This window comes from Hyperolius riggenbachi, chromosome 3 (genome assembly GCF_040937935.1).
Source record: "Hyperolius riggenbachi isolate aHypRig1 chromosome 3, aHypRig1.pri, whole genome shotgun sequence".
In the NCBI taxonomy this organism is placed as follows: domain Eukaryota; kingdom Metazoa; phylum Chordata; class Amphibia; order Anura; family Hyperoliidae; genus Hyperolius; species Hyperolius riggenbachi.
Window position 1 is genome coordinate 145,288,806 of NC_090648.1, and position 17,336 is coordinate 145,306,141.

The window sequence follows — 17,336 nt, forward strand, 5'->3', positions numbered from 1 at the left end:
GTCCACATCATACAAGATCAATAATAGCTAGAGGCAGCAGGGAGCTGCAGACTTACACACAAGATTCATGTTGTTAGCGCTGAACATTTCTGATCGCTGAGTGACAATGCAGCTGTCCCAATAACATCATTTAGAGATTGTCATGATGGATCGCTGAACAACATATGAAGCTTTTGTCTCATATTGTTCTTCCTGCTGCAGCACGCTGTTTATTGCCCAGTGCTTCTCTCTGCAAACAGAACAGGCCGCTTGCATGTCGGCACATCGTTTTTCCATTCCATATAACCCAAAGCAATCTACAATCATTTAGGATGACACTATTCAGCATGGATTCTAAGACGAGTCTGCTCACTTGCTGCATCTTCAAACCGTAGCTTTTATTTCATCATGTGAGCTGCGGAAAAAACAGATGTTAACTTTAGCGTTGCACAGAATCCAAGGGCATAACTAGAGGGAAGCAGCCCATGCGAACGCAGGGGGCCTAGAGCTGTGGGGGGCCCCAACTTCTAACCCTCCCTTCCTCCGATACAGGGAACTATACTTCAGATCAGCTGTTTTGTGGCTGCACGGGTGTTAAATCATCATGGCCACCACACTTGTTTTATGACTCCTATAAGATGGGCCACAAGGCTGTGAAGGGCACCTACGGTAGGCAAGGGAAGAATTGTAATTACGCCTCCCTTCATCAAAGGACAAAAAGCATATACTGTAATATGGTTGTGTGGTAAATAAGACCATATCATTATATTGTTGCCAATATTAGTCCCCGATCCATCACAAGAAAGTGAAGAATAGTATGATTTGCATTATAACTAGGTCATAAAATGATCATAGAAACATAGTGAATTTGTACTTCCCCCTGAGACCTTGCAGAATGGGTGGTGCACAGTATTGGATTTTCAGACACTGTATGGTGCCTACAAGGCTAATGGAGTTGGCCATGGTGTGGTGAATTAATTGCCAAGAGAAAGTTATCATGTGACCCCATGTCTTTCAATGCTCATGGGGCATAGTACTAATCGTGATGTCATGACTTAGCCAGCATGGTTGCTGATGTCACTAGATGCTATCCAGTCAGGCACGCAAGTGTGACACTGATGCCAACCGTGCTACCTACATCATGACATAGAGTTTGGTGCCATGCCATGTGTGGTGGGACTCAGCCCATAAGAATTGTATGGTAGATAAGATGTTAATGCTGACTCCACATACATCTGTGCATTGTTTGTTCCTCTCTTTGTACACCCTGGTCCCGTTAATTACTACATGAAAAATCGGACTATTGGCTAAGGATTCCTCCCACAGCACAGAAAGCCCACCTCTTCCTGTCTGAAATTTAACTTTAGTCAATTTTTTCTAGGAGTGATTAAGGGCACCTGGGGGAACACAGATAGGGATGGAAAACACAGAGATGTGGATCCAGCATGAACATACCACTGTGCTTACCTAAGTTAGCGTTGTCTCAGGTCAGATGTCCTTTAAGGTCTCCAGTACCTTATTTGACTATTGTGCAAGGTGTGTGCAGATTTTCTCCATTACAAATAGCTCCTCTCTTCCAGTTCTTAGGAACCTCATTTTTGTCCTTTATGGTAGGCAAATCAAATGTATGCTTATTTACTGATGCATTACACAATTAGTACTGTAGTACATACCATATACTGTAGGTGCTTCTCAGCGCATGCATAGTTGCATACAATTGCTTAACTGTCTGTTGCAAATGCAGGTTTGAGCGCACAATGCATATTACCAAGCACAGGAACGCTGTTCCTGTAGATTGTCTATGCCGGAATGCAGAGTGCATCTGCTGTCAATGGGATGAATGCAGCATGTGCTGACGTGTATCTATGCTGCATAGCTGCACCAAGCACTGCTGTGGATCTCCATTCTCCAGTCTAACCTGTTCTCTAGTGGGGAAGACTAGACCATCTGTTGTTTTTGTTGATATTTAGGTTCGGTTTAGACACTGTTTAGACACTGTTTTCTGTGTTTCTACTGAGAACAGGAAACAGAAAAAAATCTCTCCAGCTAGGTAGGGCACAGACAAAAAAAATCCTGACAGATGAACAACATTGCTAATATTATTTATAACCGACTGCAGTTTTCCTTAAAGCGGAATATAACCCTGCATTTTAACTTTGCTCTAAAACATTATTTACAGTATATTATATGCAACCAGAATTTTTTTTACTAGACCAGCATTGGAAGGGTTACACAGAGCTTTAAAGTTCCTAGAGAGAACTGCAGACGCATCCGAAGCTTACATAGATACATTTTGTTTACATAAATGTATCTAAGTGTGGTATGTGACTCACTCTCTCTGACTGAGAAGGAGCTGGAGGACAGCCAAAGAGTGTGTAACATGTATCACTTGTTACATTCTATTTAGTTAAATGTATCTATCTAAACTTCTGCATACCTCTCCATGGAACTTTAAACCTCTGTGTTTAACCCTTCCAATGCTGGTCTAGTAAAAAAAAAAATGCTGGTTGCATATAATATGCTGTAAATAATGTTTTAGAGCAAAGTTGAAATGCAGGGTTATATTCCGCTTTAATTGTCCTGTGTGCAAGCACTCTTCTGGCCTCTGTGCAGGTCCACATCCAGTAGCTCAGCCTTTGTGCAGAAAGGGGAGACAGTCTCCAGGTTATAGGATCAGCGGGTAAGACCATAAAGCCATAACATACAGAACATATGAGGTATACTATGAAGACCTAAAGCACTAGGTACCCCCCCCCCCCCCCCTCACTCTCATACCTGCACACATTCCAGTGCATTCCTCTTTCCCTCATAACATCTTCTCCTCTTCCATTGGTTTTCATGCATATATGAGAGCTGGCCAGCCATGTTCCCATATCCAGCAGCACTTTAAATATGGAGGACCCCTCTCAGCATTTTATTTATTGCTAATACGTCCTATGCAAAGTGGAATATTAAAATCATTAACATCTGAGACTGAGCATGAAGCTTTATTAGATGGAATTTTCTGTTTCCGCCATACAAGATACGAAAACCCGGTACCTGCAGTAATCTTTTTTTGGTAATGTAAGTAAGGCAGATGAGCAGCAGTGATGTCCACTCTTTCCCACCTTGTTCCTGCTTCAGCCAAAGGTTGGCTGTGCTTTTATATGAATCAGGTAAAAGGATTTGGGGCTGCTGACAGTATGTTTCTACTACACGATGACTAACAAAAGAAGCAGGTGTTAAAGTGAAATATTACCTTGTTGACAAATATTTGTGTGGTGTCATTTTGTAATTATTTTGTATGTATATTGTGCTGATATCTCCCTCAGCGCTTTACAGAGTATATGCTTGTGTCACTAGAGGTGCATACACACAATTATTGGCACTTGCTGTGTTTGGAACTCAATCCTTTGGGAGACAGTTCAGGGCCGAATGCTTTACGTTGTGTTGCAATACAGAGGGAAGGAGGGACAACAGCACAGTGGAGAACAATGTGCTCTGCCTACGCTCGGCGGGGATAATCTGGCACTCCAGGTCTCCTGGCAACACATGGGGACCCTTCTGTGTATGTGCAGTCCAGCATAGGCAGAAGAGCATGGCTGGCCACGACTTGCCAAATGAACAGAGCTGAACATGGGATAATGGAGCGGTGGGCGATGGAGCCCATAGGCTCCACTGGAGGAAATCATGTAGTATGGCATGTTTCAGATTTCTTTAAAGGGCCTGGATACTAAAAGAGCAATTGTACCTTGTATGAAATCAGTACATTTTTTTATTCCCTGAAGGAGCGTCCAATCTGTTCCTGATCAAAAAATGGATTGATTTTGTACAGTACTGATCTGAAAATTGATCCCTTCCTCATTCGGGAGCAGATTAGACATGCTGAACATTATCCATCGACCTGTCGATCTGATGGGTAAATTGCACCGTAAATTGAGCCTTAAAGAGACTCTGTAACAAAATTTTCAGCCTTATTTCTTCTATCCTATAAGTTCCTATACCTGTTCTAATGTGGTCTGTCTTACTGCAGCCTTTCCTAGTTGCACAGTGGCTGTATTATCTCTGTTATATAATCTTCTTTCCTTTGACAGCTTTGTCGGGCTCAGGCACTCAGGCAGGAATGTGCTGCTCTGCTTGTGATAGGTAGAAGCTATACACACCTTCTCCACTCCCCCTGCAGGCTCTGTATGAGTCACAGACTGAGCTTCTCTCAGCCTATCACATGCTGGTTAGCAGCCATGTTTTTTGTTTGTAAACACTGCCTAAAACTGTCAATTGTAACCCCAACTCCCCACTAATGCTTATCCTTGGCTGTGTATTACACTGAATTCTTTCACCCATCTCCCTTCCCCACCCAGGGAGGCCAGGTATATTTTCTACTGGATTTAGCACTCTCAGTAAACAAACATTCCACAGCAATCACCAGACAGGACTAAAGATGTCACCACCTTTTCAGAATGAAAATTGGAGAAGAAAGATTTTACAATGGAGAAACATAGACTAAATAATTTATAAATGATAATTGTAGAATTTTATTCATTATTTTATTTCCACTAAAGTTCCTCTTTAAGCTCCTCCCCTTTCCCAGAAAGATATAGACAACAATGCTTAGCTGAGCCTAGTATACATGATTCATGATAATTAAGCACCCAGCAAATACAGAAGACAGAGTGTGCTAAAACTATGCGTGTAGGTATGTCTTTCCGGCTGCATAAACGCGTCCATCAATGATACCCAGGGCCGGATCTAGACTTTTTGCCACCTGAGGAAAACTTATGAAAGCCGAGCTGGAAGAGGAAGCGGGCAGAAAAGGGGTATTGGGCACAGAGGCGTGGAGGGGGGGTCGGACCCCCCCTCACCTGAGTCCCCCGATCTGCCCTCTCCCTCCAGCTATTAAGCACAGCAGCAGCGTAGTAATATCAGGTAGCGAGTGGGATGACTCACCTCTTCCTGCTGACTCCCCTCTTCCACGTTCCAGCATGCATTCCACTCTCGTCACTTCCTGCTGTGCCGTCCACTTACAGTACAGTGAGCTGCATTGCAGGAAGTGACGAGAGTGGAATGCATGCTGAAACGTGGAAGAGTGGAGTAATTCCCACCCGCTACCTGATATTACTACGTTGCTGCTGCGCTTAATAGCTGGAGGGGGAGCACAGATCAGGGGACCCAGGTGGGGGGTCTGACCCCCCCTCCCCACCACTGTGCCCAATACACCCTTCTTGCCCACTATCCCCTCCTGCTCGGTGGCCCCCCACAGCCAGGCGGGTGAACTCCCCGAGTCCCCCAACTTTGCCGCATGAGGAACCCGCCTCATGGGGGGACCGGCCCTGATGATACAATCTTGATTGTACAATCTTATAATTTCTATTTAATATGAAGGACGACTCAAAGTATTAATTTGCAGTATATTCACTCAATTTGCCCTTCTACTACATAAATTTTGTAAGATTGTACAACCACGATTGTAGTATTAGTGGGCCCCTTTACTTTTAGCAATTCAGACTTACTTTTTCTGCAATCAGATGAGTAGAAGATGGATTCTTGTTAGTCACTAAGAGTTACTGCACACTGCTCATGTCTGATAAGTCCCACATATACACAGACAGGTACCACAAGCTGCAGTGTATAGTGTACATGATGGTAACAGTACAGGTAAACAGTGGGCTATCTATAAATCAAGACATAAGCAAATAGCATAGACCACAACTGGAAAGCCATATAATGTACAGTATTTACCGTATTCATCTATAGAATTCCAATGAAGGTGATCAATATAATATTTATAACTATGTTAGCGATTACTTTTTGATGTACAAGCTAAAAAAAATAAAGAGGTACAAGCATTTCATATTGTCAAAATATTCATTTAGGAGCACAGAAAGTACATGTTAATAAACTCCTATCTCATTTTGTTGCCTAGAACAATTAAAATGAACCTAAAAAATGTGTTTCAGGTTAAGTAATGTACTGATTTAATGGCAGAAAATGTGGATTTACCTGTTGCTTTTCTGTTGTTATGGCTTGTACATCTTTCATATTTTAAACAGCATACCACTGTATTTGGTCAGGAAGAAGAGACCGCCTACATCAGAGGTTTTCTTAGTTTCTTTGATTTGTTTGTCTCTTTGTAGTTCCACTTTTTTCCCCTTTGTACATTTGTATGACTTTATTCAGTAGCAACAACTATACACTTCCAGGAACTACTGTGGGAGATGTAACAGTTTCACATTCCAGACCTTACACAGCTTTTAGCACATAAAGCAGGAAATTACAGGTTACATGGGCTTTTTTACATTATCTAGCATAACAGAGAAACAGAAAGCATACTATCACACTATGTACGTTGTGGTATAACATAGATGCAATGATTCTACAATCAGAGCATTCACATTGTTGTTTAGACTGTGCAGGGGCACCGCATTCCATTGTAGCAGTGCCGCATATGCATCGCAACATATTCAGTGTGAATTTATCCAAACTACCGTATTCTGTTCCTCCAGCACAATGTTTTGTAAAGTTGTCAAACTGATGATACTAAATAGAATTTTCACAGCTCCAACAGAACAAGTGAAGGGGGCATTGTTTTCTGGACCACACGCATAGTTTAGGGATTTCAAACATGGACTCTCAGTAACCTACATAGCACAAAATAAGAAAACAGCAAACTGACCTACCTATGTTACTAGTATTAAAATAAATGAACACAGCACAAACAGAAAATGTTATGATGCAGAAAATGTATATATTTAAAGAGCAGCACTGGATATACAAATATAGTGCACTAATGCAAACACAAATCAAAGCCTAGATGGACAATATATATAGTAGTATAACAAGAACAAAAGAGCCATTATATAGAGTGGGAGCTACACAAAGAATGTGGTATATGCAGTACTTTATAATACTGTATATAATGCTTGCTTCACAGAGCCTGACAATTGTGGCATAAATGTATTAGTAGCCCTTTTATTACTCACTATATATATATATATATATATATATATGAACATGACTGTGTTCCTCAGCACACATTTAGACAGCTTAATTTTAAAGAGAACCTGAACTGAAAGTAAAAAGTCAAAATAACTATTAACTATACACAGGTCATACTTACCTCATGTGTAGTCTACTCCTCAATCTCTTTCTCCTCTCCTGCGTCCCATTTGTACACGGTGATCAACAGAATTATCTGACCCGCATTTTAAAAATGGCCATTACCCCATAACAGCTTCCTGGTCAGCACAGTTAAACTGTAATATCACGCACTTGAGCCATAGGGAAACATGGACATTACCTTACACTTTCAGTTGTAACTGACAGCTGCTGATATATAACTGACAGCAACTGGTATATTTCAGTTCTGAGAAAATGTTGTCAGAACTGGAAGGGATCACTGTAAGAAGAAAATGGTGAGCTTCTGAGAGGAACTGACGGCGAGGTATGTATGTAACCATTTGCATCTACGTGATGTGTTTATTTTAAATAATTTTACTCACTTCAGGTTCCCTTTAAGGTTTGAAAACTGCTGGTTCTGGTTCACTTAAAGGGAACTTTAAGTGAGAGGGATATAAAGGCTGCCATATTTATTTCCTTTTAAACAATACCTGTTGCCCGGCTTCCTGCTGATCGTACTGACTTCAGTAATGTCTGGATCACGCACCTGAAACAAGCATGCCGCTAATCTTGTTCGATTTTTGTGTTTGGGGTTTTTGGCTACAAGTTCAAGAGGCAGATGATCATCAGGACAGCCAGGCAAAGTGAATTGTTTAAAACTAAATAAATGTGTCAGCCTCCATATCCCTCTGACTTCAGGTTCCCTTTAATGTCTAGGTTCCATCAAGCATGAGCTCCGTGACTGGCTCCCAAATTACAGTTATCCAGTTCATAAAAAGAAAACAAAAAAGGCCAAAAAACATGAGCATTCTGTATCATCCTTCATGAATATCAAGGCAAATGTTTGATAGAAGATGTCTCAGAGCGTATGTTGCCATAATTTTGTGAATGACAATCCTGTCTCAAGTCAATGACTTGGATCGACAAAGAAATAAAATGATCTCTCAGCAGTGATATATGACTGGTAGACTTTTTGGTAACCGTCTTCCCCTGATTATTGACACAAAAATTTCACAACTTAGGGCCCGTTCAGACTGCAGGCGTTTCCAGCCGCGTTTTGGAAACGCGTGCAGGTGGTCGAAATGCACGACATCAGACATTGCATAGAGTGCAATGTCTGATGTTCACACTGCATGCGTTCCGGACCTGTGCGGTCCGGGAACGCATGCTGCACGCATTTTTTGTAAAAACGCTTGGCTGTCCCATTCACTTTTCAGTGATGGGATCAGAAACGCAACGCACACAAACGCGGATGGCGTGCGTTTGCATGCGTTGCGTTCCGCATGCGTGGCCACCCGCGTTTGTAATGTGAACGGGGCCTCAAACTATTTTATTTTTATGTCTGTTAATACTGGGGTAGATTTATCTAAACCAGTATAAGAAAAATCGCAGCAAAAGTGGAGCAATTGCTAATACCAACCAATCAGAATCCTTGATTTTGACATCTGCTCTACTTTTGCACCAGTTTTGCTCCAATTTCCCTGCCCTGGTATTAATAAATCTGTTCCACAGTCCTGGAAACTGAGACTTGAACTGAGCCTGAAGCAAATTTTAAATAAAAAACAGATAACTAAGGAGAGGGAAGACTCTGGGTCCTGTAGAGCCTTCCCATTCCTCTCCTGGTTCCCGCATTTCAGCGCTGTCACCCGTTAGCAGTTTACGACCGATGGGTCAAAGACTGCCCTCTTCTGCCATGGGAGGCTTTTGGAAGTCTTCAGGAGCCTAAGCGTTCCCGAAGACAGGCGGCTCCGTAGTACGCATGCGGACGGAGCCGACCGTCTTCGGGAGCACTCAGGCTCCCAGAGACTTTTAACCACTTTAGGATTCTGCGTTCGCATAAGTACACCCCTGAATCCTGAAGTCAGTGCTGGAGACCGTGAGGAACAGAAAGGCTCAATAGGACCCAAAGCCTTCCCTCTCCTTAGGTAAGTATCTGTTTTTTTTTTTCAAAATCACTTCAGGCTTGTTTTGAAGTGACAATTTATCATATAAATATACAGTACTTTTTTGGATTGACAGTACGGTTTGCCATAGATAGGTTTTTATGAAGAATTATAAGTACTATGCAATACTCAGACAGCTACAGGCTTACTATACATCAGCAGTTCTGGATGTACAGCTTTGCCTAAAGTGGCAAAAAGAGATGATTTGCATATTCAGGAGTGATGCATCATGGGAAGCCACATTTGCTTGTTTAAAGCTAAATTATCACAACTACCTACTGTCCTTTATTTATAAAGAAGATATCAGAAACAACGCACACATGTGTATGTACAGTATAGAAGAATGTACCAATCAAATAACACATGTTGGGACAAAGAATGTTATAGTAATTTGTAGGTATATAAAAACAAAGCTCAACTATTGAGATCTCAGTCCAAAGGATCAGTAGGTTGACCAATTGCAAGCTAAAATGCAATGAGATGTTCCATAGGCGTTTTGACAAAAGAGAGGAAGGAAACAGAGTGAGGGCTTGTTCACACTGCAGGCGTTTTTGTTATTTTTTAAGCGCTGGTGATTTTTCAAAATCGCCCTAAAAGCGCATACGCAATGATTCTCTATGAGATAGTTCATATCTAAGCGGTTCGTTTCCGATCCGTTTAGATAAGCGGTGCTTGAGCCATTTTTGAGGTGATTCCGCTTCAACAGAAGGTATAGGAAAAACGCTCACAAAACCGCTTTGAGTTTTTGTAAGAATAAATACATTGTATTTATTCTTTTCTGGATCAAAGAGTTCACTTCCTGACTTGCGTCAGGGAGTGAATTACCAAAACGCTCGGGAAAAACGCGTCGGAAACTGATAACCACAAAAAAGAACTGCCCACCCAAGCACTGGGAATCGGAAAGAAAAAACGGCGCAAAATAAGTCCAAGATGAGCTGAACGTAATGTGAACAAGGCCTAAGAAAGATTGAGAGGGGAAAAGAAGAAAAAGAGATAGAAGACGGAAAAAGAGAAGCATATCACCTGCTAGGAACCCTTCCAGAACAACCTGCTAATAAAAAGCAATGGTTTGACAGTGAAAGAGAATAAAAAACTGAACACATCAGGGACCTTATGCTAGGTATACACTATGAGATTTTCAGGCAGATTTACTGTCAGATCGATTATTTCCAACATGTCCAATCTGATTTCTGATCCATTTCAGAGCATTTGCCCCATCAATTTCTGTCCGTTTTCCATTCACTTCAATAGGAAATCGATCAGGAAAATGCTCGGAAATCAGATCAGACATGTTGGAAATAATGTTGGAAATAATCGATCTGACAGTAAATCTGCCAGAAAATCTCATAGTGTGTACCTAGCATTACACTAGTCATAGGGTTCAAGGTGCACCCATAGGTGCGTTTTAATAATCATCAGATTCCAGAAAGATATGCCAGTGGATCCACGTTTGTTGCAAATACCTCCTGTTTTAAGAAGGCAAAGTTACATTGTGAATTCTGAGTATTGAGACTCCGCAAAAGTTCAGTTCGCGCGAACTTCCACGAACCGCAATAGACTTCAATGGGGAGGCGAACTTTGAAAACTAGAAACACTTATGCTGGCCACAAAAGATGTTTCAAGGGGTCTAACATCTGAGTTCTTGCATGGATGAGTGGGATAGACGCCAAAAGTCCTGGGGAAAAATCTGGATTTGATGCAAAGCAGCAGCGTTTTAAGGGCAGAAATCACATTGAATGCTAAATTGCAGGCCTAAAGTGCTTTAAAACATCTTGCATGTGTATACATCAATCAGGGAGTGTAATTAGAGTACTGCTTCACACTGACACCAAACTCACTGTGTAACACACCACAAACAGCTGTTTGTGTAGTGACGGCCATGCTGGACTGGTGCGCACCATGACGAGAGTGCAGGCCGTGGTGGTTTTCAACCCCATATGGTCGCCGGGCTATGGTAGCTCAATGATAGAACAACAGTAATTGTCCAGCGGATCGAATTTGGTCTGTCCACAATGAAGCAACGACCTTATTACCTTGGGTGTGCCCCCCCGAGACACTCATTATTCCCCTTGAGGTTTTTTTTATACGGGGGTCCCTCAACAGGCTGGACAGCATGAAAGATGCCATCTGCACAAAGTTGGATGCAGACGTACTATCCATCTCCTCTTGCTCTTCCTCAGTGACGTCAGGCAAGTCCTCATCCTCCTCCCCCTAAGGAGAGGAGATGGCAGGAGGCCTGCCTGCAAGCCATGGAGGTGTCACAAGTTGGTCCGCTGCACAGCCACGTACTCCCTGCTTGTCATCAGTCACCAGGTTGACCCAATGGGCTGTGTAAGTAATGTACCTGCCCTGACCGTGCTTGGCAGACCAGGCATCCGTGGTCAGGTGGACCCTTGACCCAACGCTGTGTGCCAGAGATGACACCACTTGCCTCTCAACTTCACGGTACAGTTTGGGTATCGCCTTTTTAGAGAAATAATTGCGGCCTGGTATCTTCCGCTGCAGTGTCTCAATGGCCACAAATTTACGGAAGGCCTCAGAGTCCACCAGCTGGTATGGTAACAGCTGGCGAGCTAACAGTTCCGCCAAGCCAGCTGTCAGACGCCGGGCAAGGGGGTGACTGGCAGAAATTGGCTTTTTCCACTCAAATATTTCCTTCACAGACACCTGGCTGCTGTGGGCAGAGGAGCAGGAACCGCTCAAGGTCAGAGGCCAGGTGGAGGAGGGTGGCTGTGAAGGTGCAAGGGAGAAAGCGGCTGAAGATGCTGCACTTGAAAGGAGGAAGAGGAAAAGGAGGGTGGCTTTTCTTTTGTGTGCTGCTTTTCCTCCGGTGCTCTTCCCATTGCAGTTTGTGCCTTTTTTGCATGTGACTTTCGTAAGGCAGTTGTCCCTACGTGGGTGTTGGCCTTTCCACGGCTCAATTTTTGGAGGCAGAGAGAACAGATGGCATTACTCTGATCTGAGGCAGACACATAAAAAAATGCCCAAACTGCTGAGCCCGCCTGGGGTGATGGCACTATGGTGGCATCAGCAGCTGATGTTGAAGGGCATGTTGGCTGGCTGTCCATAGGCGCGATACATGGCACCGGACACTGCCACCAGCTGTTTCTGATGACGAGCTCCCCCTGCTTCTTTCAGCAACTCGTCTCCTCCTACTCCTCTCTGACTGACATCCCCTCTGAACTGTCCCCTTGGTCATATCGTCTCTTAGGAACCCACGTGGCATCCATATCATCGTCATCATCATAATCATCCTGCCCAGCTTCGCTTGCCTCAGACACCTTCAAAACTGCTCCAACAGCAGGTACTTCATCATCCTCTTCCTCACACGTTACATCCATAGTGTCGCCTTACTCAGACATATGAGGTGGTGTAACTTGCTTAGCGCCTTCACGCACAGACAGGTACTTGACAGGCACAGTGACATTGCGTGCGCTCACGTAGGTAGGTGGGTGCACTGAACAACAGGTAGGTATATGCAGTGATAAGTATTAAATGTGCAGCTGTCACACACACACACACGTACCGTGAACAGGTACAGTGACTAGTGGTATTAAATATCACACTGCGTGCGCTCACGTAGGTAGGTCGGTGCACTGAACAACAGGTAGGTATATGCAGTGATGGGTATTACAATGTGCACCTGTCACACACAGACAGGTACCGGACAGGCACAGTGACACTGCGTGCGCTCGCGTAGGAAGGTGGGTACACTGTGAACAACAGGTAGGTATATGCAGTGATGGGTATTACAATGTGCACCTGTCACACACAGACAGGTATTGGACAGGCACAGTGACACTGCGTGCGCTCACGTAGGTAGGTGGGTGCACTGAAGTGAACAACAGGTAGGTATATGCAGTGATGGGTATTACAATGTGCACCTTTCACACACAGACAGGTACCGGACAGGCACAGTGACACTGCGTGCGCTCACGTAGGTAGGTGGGTGCACTGTAAACAACAGGTAGGTACATGCAGTTATGGGTATTACAATGTGCACCTGTCACACACAGACAGGTACCGGACAGGCACAGTGACACTGCGTGCGCTCACGTAGGTAGGTGGGTGCACTGAAGTGAAAAACAGGTAGGTATATGCAGTGATGGGTATTACAATGTGCACCTGTCACACATACAGGTAGTCACTTAATGTGCTGGGCCTGGCAGTGGCACACACAGTAGGAATTACCAAGGCTGTCTATGCAACAGAAGTGTCTGTGGGACACACACACACACAAAAAAGATCAAAAGAACAAGATTAGCTCTCAAAAGAGCTGTTGAGGGGTGACGCTGCCTGCCTTTTATAAGGGGGGGTGGGGCTCCAGGAGGGAGTGTAGCCTGATTGGCTACAATGTGCCTGCTGACTGTGATGTAGAGGGTCAAAGTTGATCCTCGTGATGCACTATGGGGGTGAATCAAACTTCCGAAAAAGTTAGCAGTTCTCCGCGATCGCGAACCACAGAAGTTCGCCGGGAACCGTGCGCCGGCGAACCGTTCGGGCCCCCTTTAATTGAGACATCTATTTATCCTTGAACATATTTCACTATTTTGTATAATCTTCTTAAGACTTGTGAGTATATTATTTTTTTTTTTTTTTTTTTACAAAAAAGGAACTGCCAACTATTATCTACAAAAAGATGTTCCAGGATGCTGGTAAATAGCCCAAAAGGAAGATAGGACAGAACTCCAATGATTTAGGGGTCAAGCATGCAACGGATCCACCAGTGTATCATCCAGGTATGCGATCCAAGACATCCAAAACGATCCAGCACTGCTCTTTTATCAGAAAATTGCTTTATTGAATCTTACAAAACATACATAAAAGCTGCAGAGTGGCATAGTGCCACTATGCAGCTTTTATGTATGTTTTGTAAGATTCAATAAAGCAATTTTCTGATAAAAGAGAAGTGCTGGATCGTTTTGGATGTCCAGGATGCTGGTAAATACGGTTGGTCCAAACTCAATACCTGTTGATTTTATGAACTCATTTATGAGTCTACTTGACCTCAGATGGTTTGCACTGGGCCATTGTGGAGGAAATGACCAAAAGTAATTTCTAATAGATGGGAAACACTGAAAGCGCTTTGTGTCAGCATTCTGGTAGCAATTTGAGCTGCGTTTTCTGGCGATTAAGCTAACTAATATACTATACTATACTTTGTACTGGTGGAACTCGATGGACGTATGTCTTTTTTCAACCAAAATAAAAATAACTATGTAACTATGTATTGGAGTCCAAAAGCTCACAAAATGCTGCATGTCCTGCGTTTGCGATTTCCAAAATCACAGCGCTCTAGTGGGCTCAACACCATAGACTTACATTAGCAAAGCATTTTTAAAAGAGCCGACGATTGTCAGAGTTTCAAAAACACGCCCAAAATCACTCTAGTGTGTCCCAGGCCTCAAAGGAAAGCAACCTGTTCCATAATGCCCATCAGGAGATCATAAGACCATAATTTAGCATTCTTGGCTGCTGGAGAAAAGTAAAAAATTATAGCAGCTCTCAAGAAATATAATGAGTCACCATGTAATTCAACTTGCTGACTAGCAAAACATTACGGCATTATTCCCCAAACAGTAGATGTATATATTAAGATAGCTCAGGGAAATGATCATGATATAAGCCTGACCTGCTCATGACTGCCTTCTGCCAGCCCCATGACACATCTGCACTGGATGTAGAAATGAACATCACACATAACAATTCACTCTGCGAAGCTGTATAGTAACCATTGATAAACTAGAACTAGAAACTAGCCCCATCAAGCAAATATGACAGCCCACACTTGCATAGGATTTTCTGTAGAGCTGATCATTAAAATACTCCCAACTAAAATTCACCTCAAAGGGTTAAACTGACCCCCTAAACTGATAACATCTGCAAACACTGAGCAAAGCTGTGTGCTGCTCCTGGCTTTTTTTCAGTGAGTGCTATCACTGGGGCCTTTTATGTGCAGGGATCGTCTTTTTGTCATGTACATATTTGCGCTGAACATGCATATTTCATACAGCTTCTGTGTAAAAACCCAGACAGAGAGGCACACATACATAGGCATGCACCGCACGTAAGCTCACACATAGGGGCACAACAAGAGACAGGGCATGGAAGGCAAGTATGACGGAGGACATTATGGTAGCATTCTCTATACATTCAGCATTACGACTGGAACACAGTTTTGGGGAACTGGAAAGCAAGAACACAAAACACATTATTTGGGATGCATTGAGGAGGAAATCTGAGACTTCAGAAGTACTGGGATGCTGGGACACAACTTTGGGAGGAGTGGGAAACTGGAATCCAGCATGGTGGCCACTGTAAAGCTGTGTGTTGCACTCTAGGAGGACACTATGATTTTCATTGGGTTGGGTCTGCCTGTGACTGTTGACATAGATCTCTGCTGACACAACAATGCTCTAGAAACATGATGCATTTGCACATCACATTTGTAGCGCATTTTAACTGCGCTTTGTGTACACAGGCTCTTAGGGGGCCTTTATAATAGAAACGGGTTTACTTTTCTTTCACTTTTGGTCAGTAGCCATTTTATTGGCTTTTGTTTTCTGTGTCTGCTAAGTTGGGACTCTTAGTGTTTGTAAACTGACACTTCTACTTAAAGGACCCTATCACACCGATGTGTTGCGTTACAGTGTTTTGCTGCAGGGTAACGCTACACCAATGAAATTCTATGGGGCATTTCATACCTGGCACAGCGCGATGCGATCTGCCAGAAGTGCCCGATTTAACACAAAAGCAACAGAGCGTTGTTGGGCAACATGTGCGGTGATGTGCAGTGACCAGAAGTCATGTAACTTTATGGTGACACAGCTTTTAAAAATGTTTATGCGTTCACTTTGCGGTGCGCATGCGCGGAAGCATATTTTTGTTCAATACACTTCCACGCAATTCTAATCTCACCCACAGGAAGTGAGCACTAGAGAGCCTCACTTCCTGCTTGGCTTGCAGCCAGAAGGGAGATTACCGTGCATTGCCAAGGTAATCCCAAAGGCTATTTTTAGCGTTGCGATCATCATCCATAGTATTACATAGTTAGTTATTTTTGGGTTGAAAAAAGACATACGTCCATCAAGTTCAAACAGAAAACAAAGTACACCACCAGCCTGCTCCCTCACATATCCCTGTTGATCCAGAGGAAGGTGAAATACCCTTACAAGGCATGGTCCAATTAGCCACAAAAGGGAAAAAATTCCTTCCCGACTCCAGGTGGCAATTAGATAAAATCCCTGGATCAACATCATTAGGCATTACCTAGTAATTGTAGCCATGGATGTCTTTCAATGCAAGGAAAGCATCTAAGCCCCCTTTAAATGCAGATATAGTTTGCCATAACTACTTCCTGTGGCAATGCATTCCCCATCTTAATCACTCTTACTGTAAAGAACCCTTTCCTAAATAAATGGCTAAAATGTTTTTCCTCCATGCACAGATCATGTCCTCTAGTCCTTTGTGAAGGCCTAGGGATGAATAGCTCATCTACCAAGCTTTTATATTGCCCTCTGATGTATTTATACATGTTAATTAGATCCTCTCTAAAGAGTCTTTTCTCTAGACTAAATAAACCCAGTTTATGTAACCTTTCTTGGTAAGTAAGACTTTCCATCCCTCGTATCAATTTAATTGCTCGTCTCTGCACCTGCTCTAAAACTGCAATATCTTTCCTGTAATGTGGTACCTAGAACTGAATTCCATATTCCAGATGTGGCCTTACTAGAGAGTTAAACAGGGGCAATATTATGCTAGCATCTCAAGTCTTTATTTCCCTTTTAATGCATCCCAAAATGTTATTAGCTTTAGCTGCTTGGCATTGAATACGATTATTTAACTTGTTGTCGATAAATCCTCTAAAGTCCTTCTCCAAGTTTGATGTCCCCATCTGTATTCCGTTTATTTTGTATGGTGCTAGACCATTGGTACGACCAAAATGCATGACTTTACATTTTTCAACATTGAATTTCATCTGCCATGTATGTGCCCATATAGCCATCCTATCCAGATCCTGTTGCAATATGACACTATCTTCCTGAGAGTTGATGATTCTGCACAATTTTGTATCATCTGCAAAAATAGCAACATTGCTTTCTACTGCATCTACTAAATCATTAATAAATAAATTGAAGAGCACTGGGACTCCACTGCTAACAGTCACCCATTTTGAATATGATTCATTGACCACAACTCTTTGTTTTCTGTCCATTAGCCAGTTTCCTATCCATGCACACAGACTCTTCCCCAGTCCTTGCATCCTCAACTTTTGTGGTGAACAGTGTCAAAGGCCTTTGCAAAGTCCAAGTATCTCAC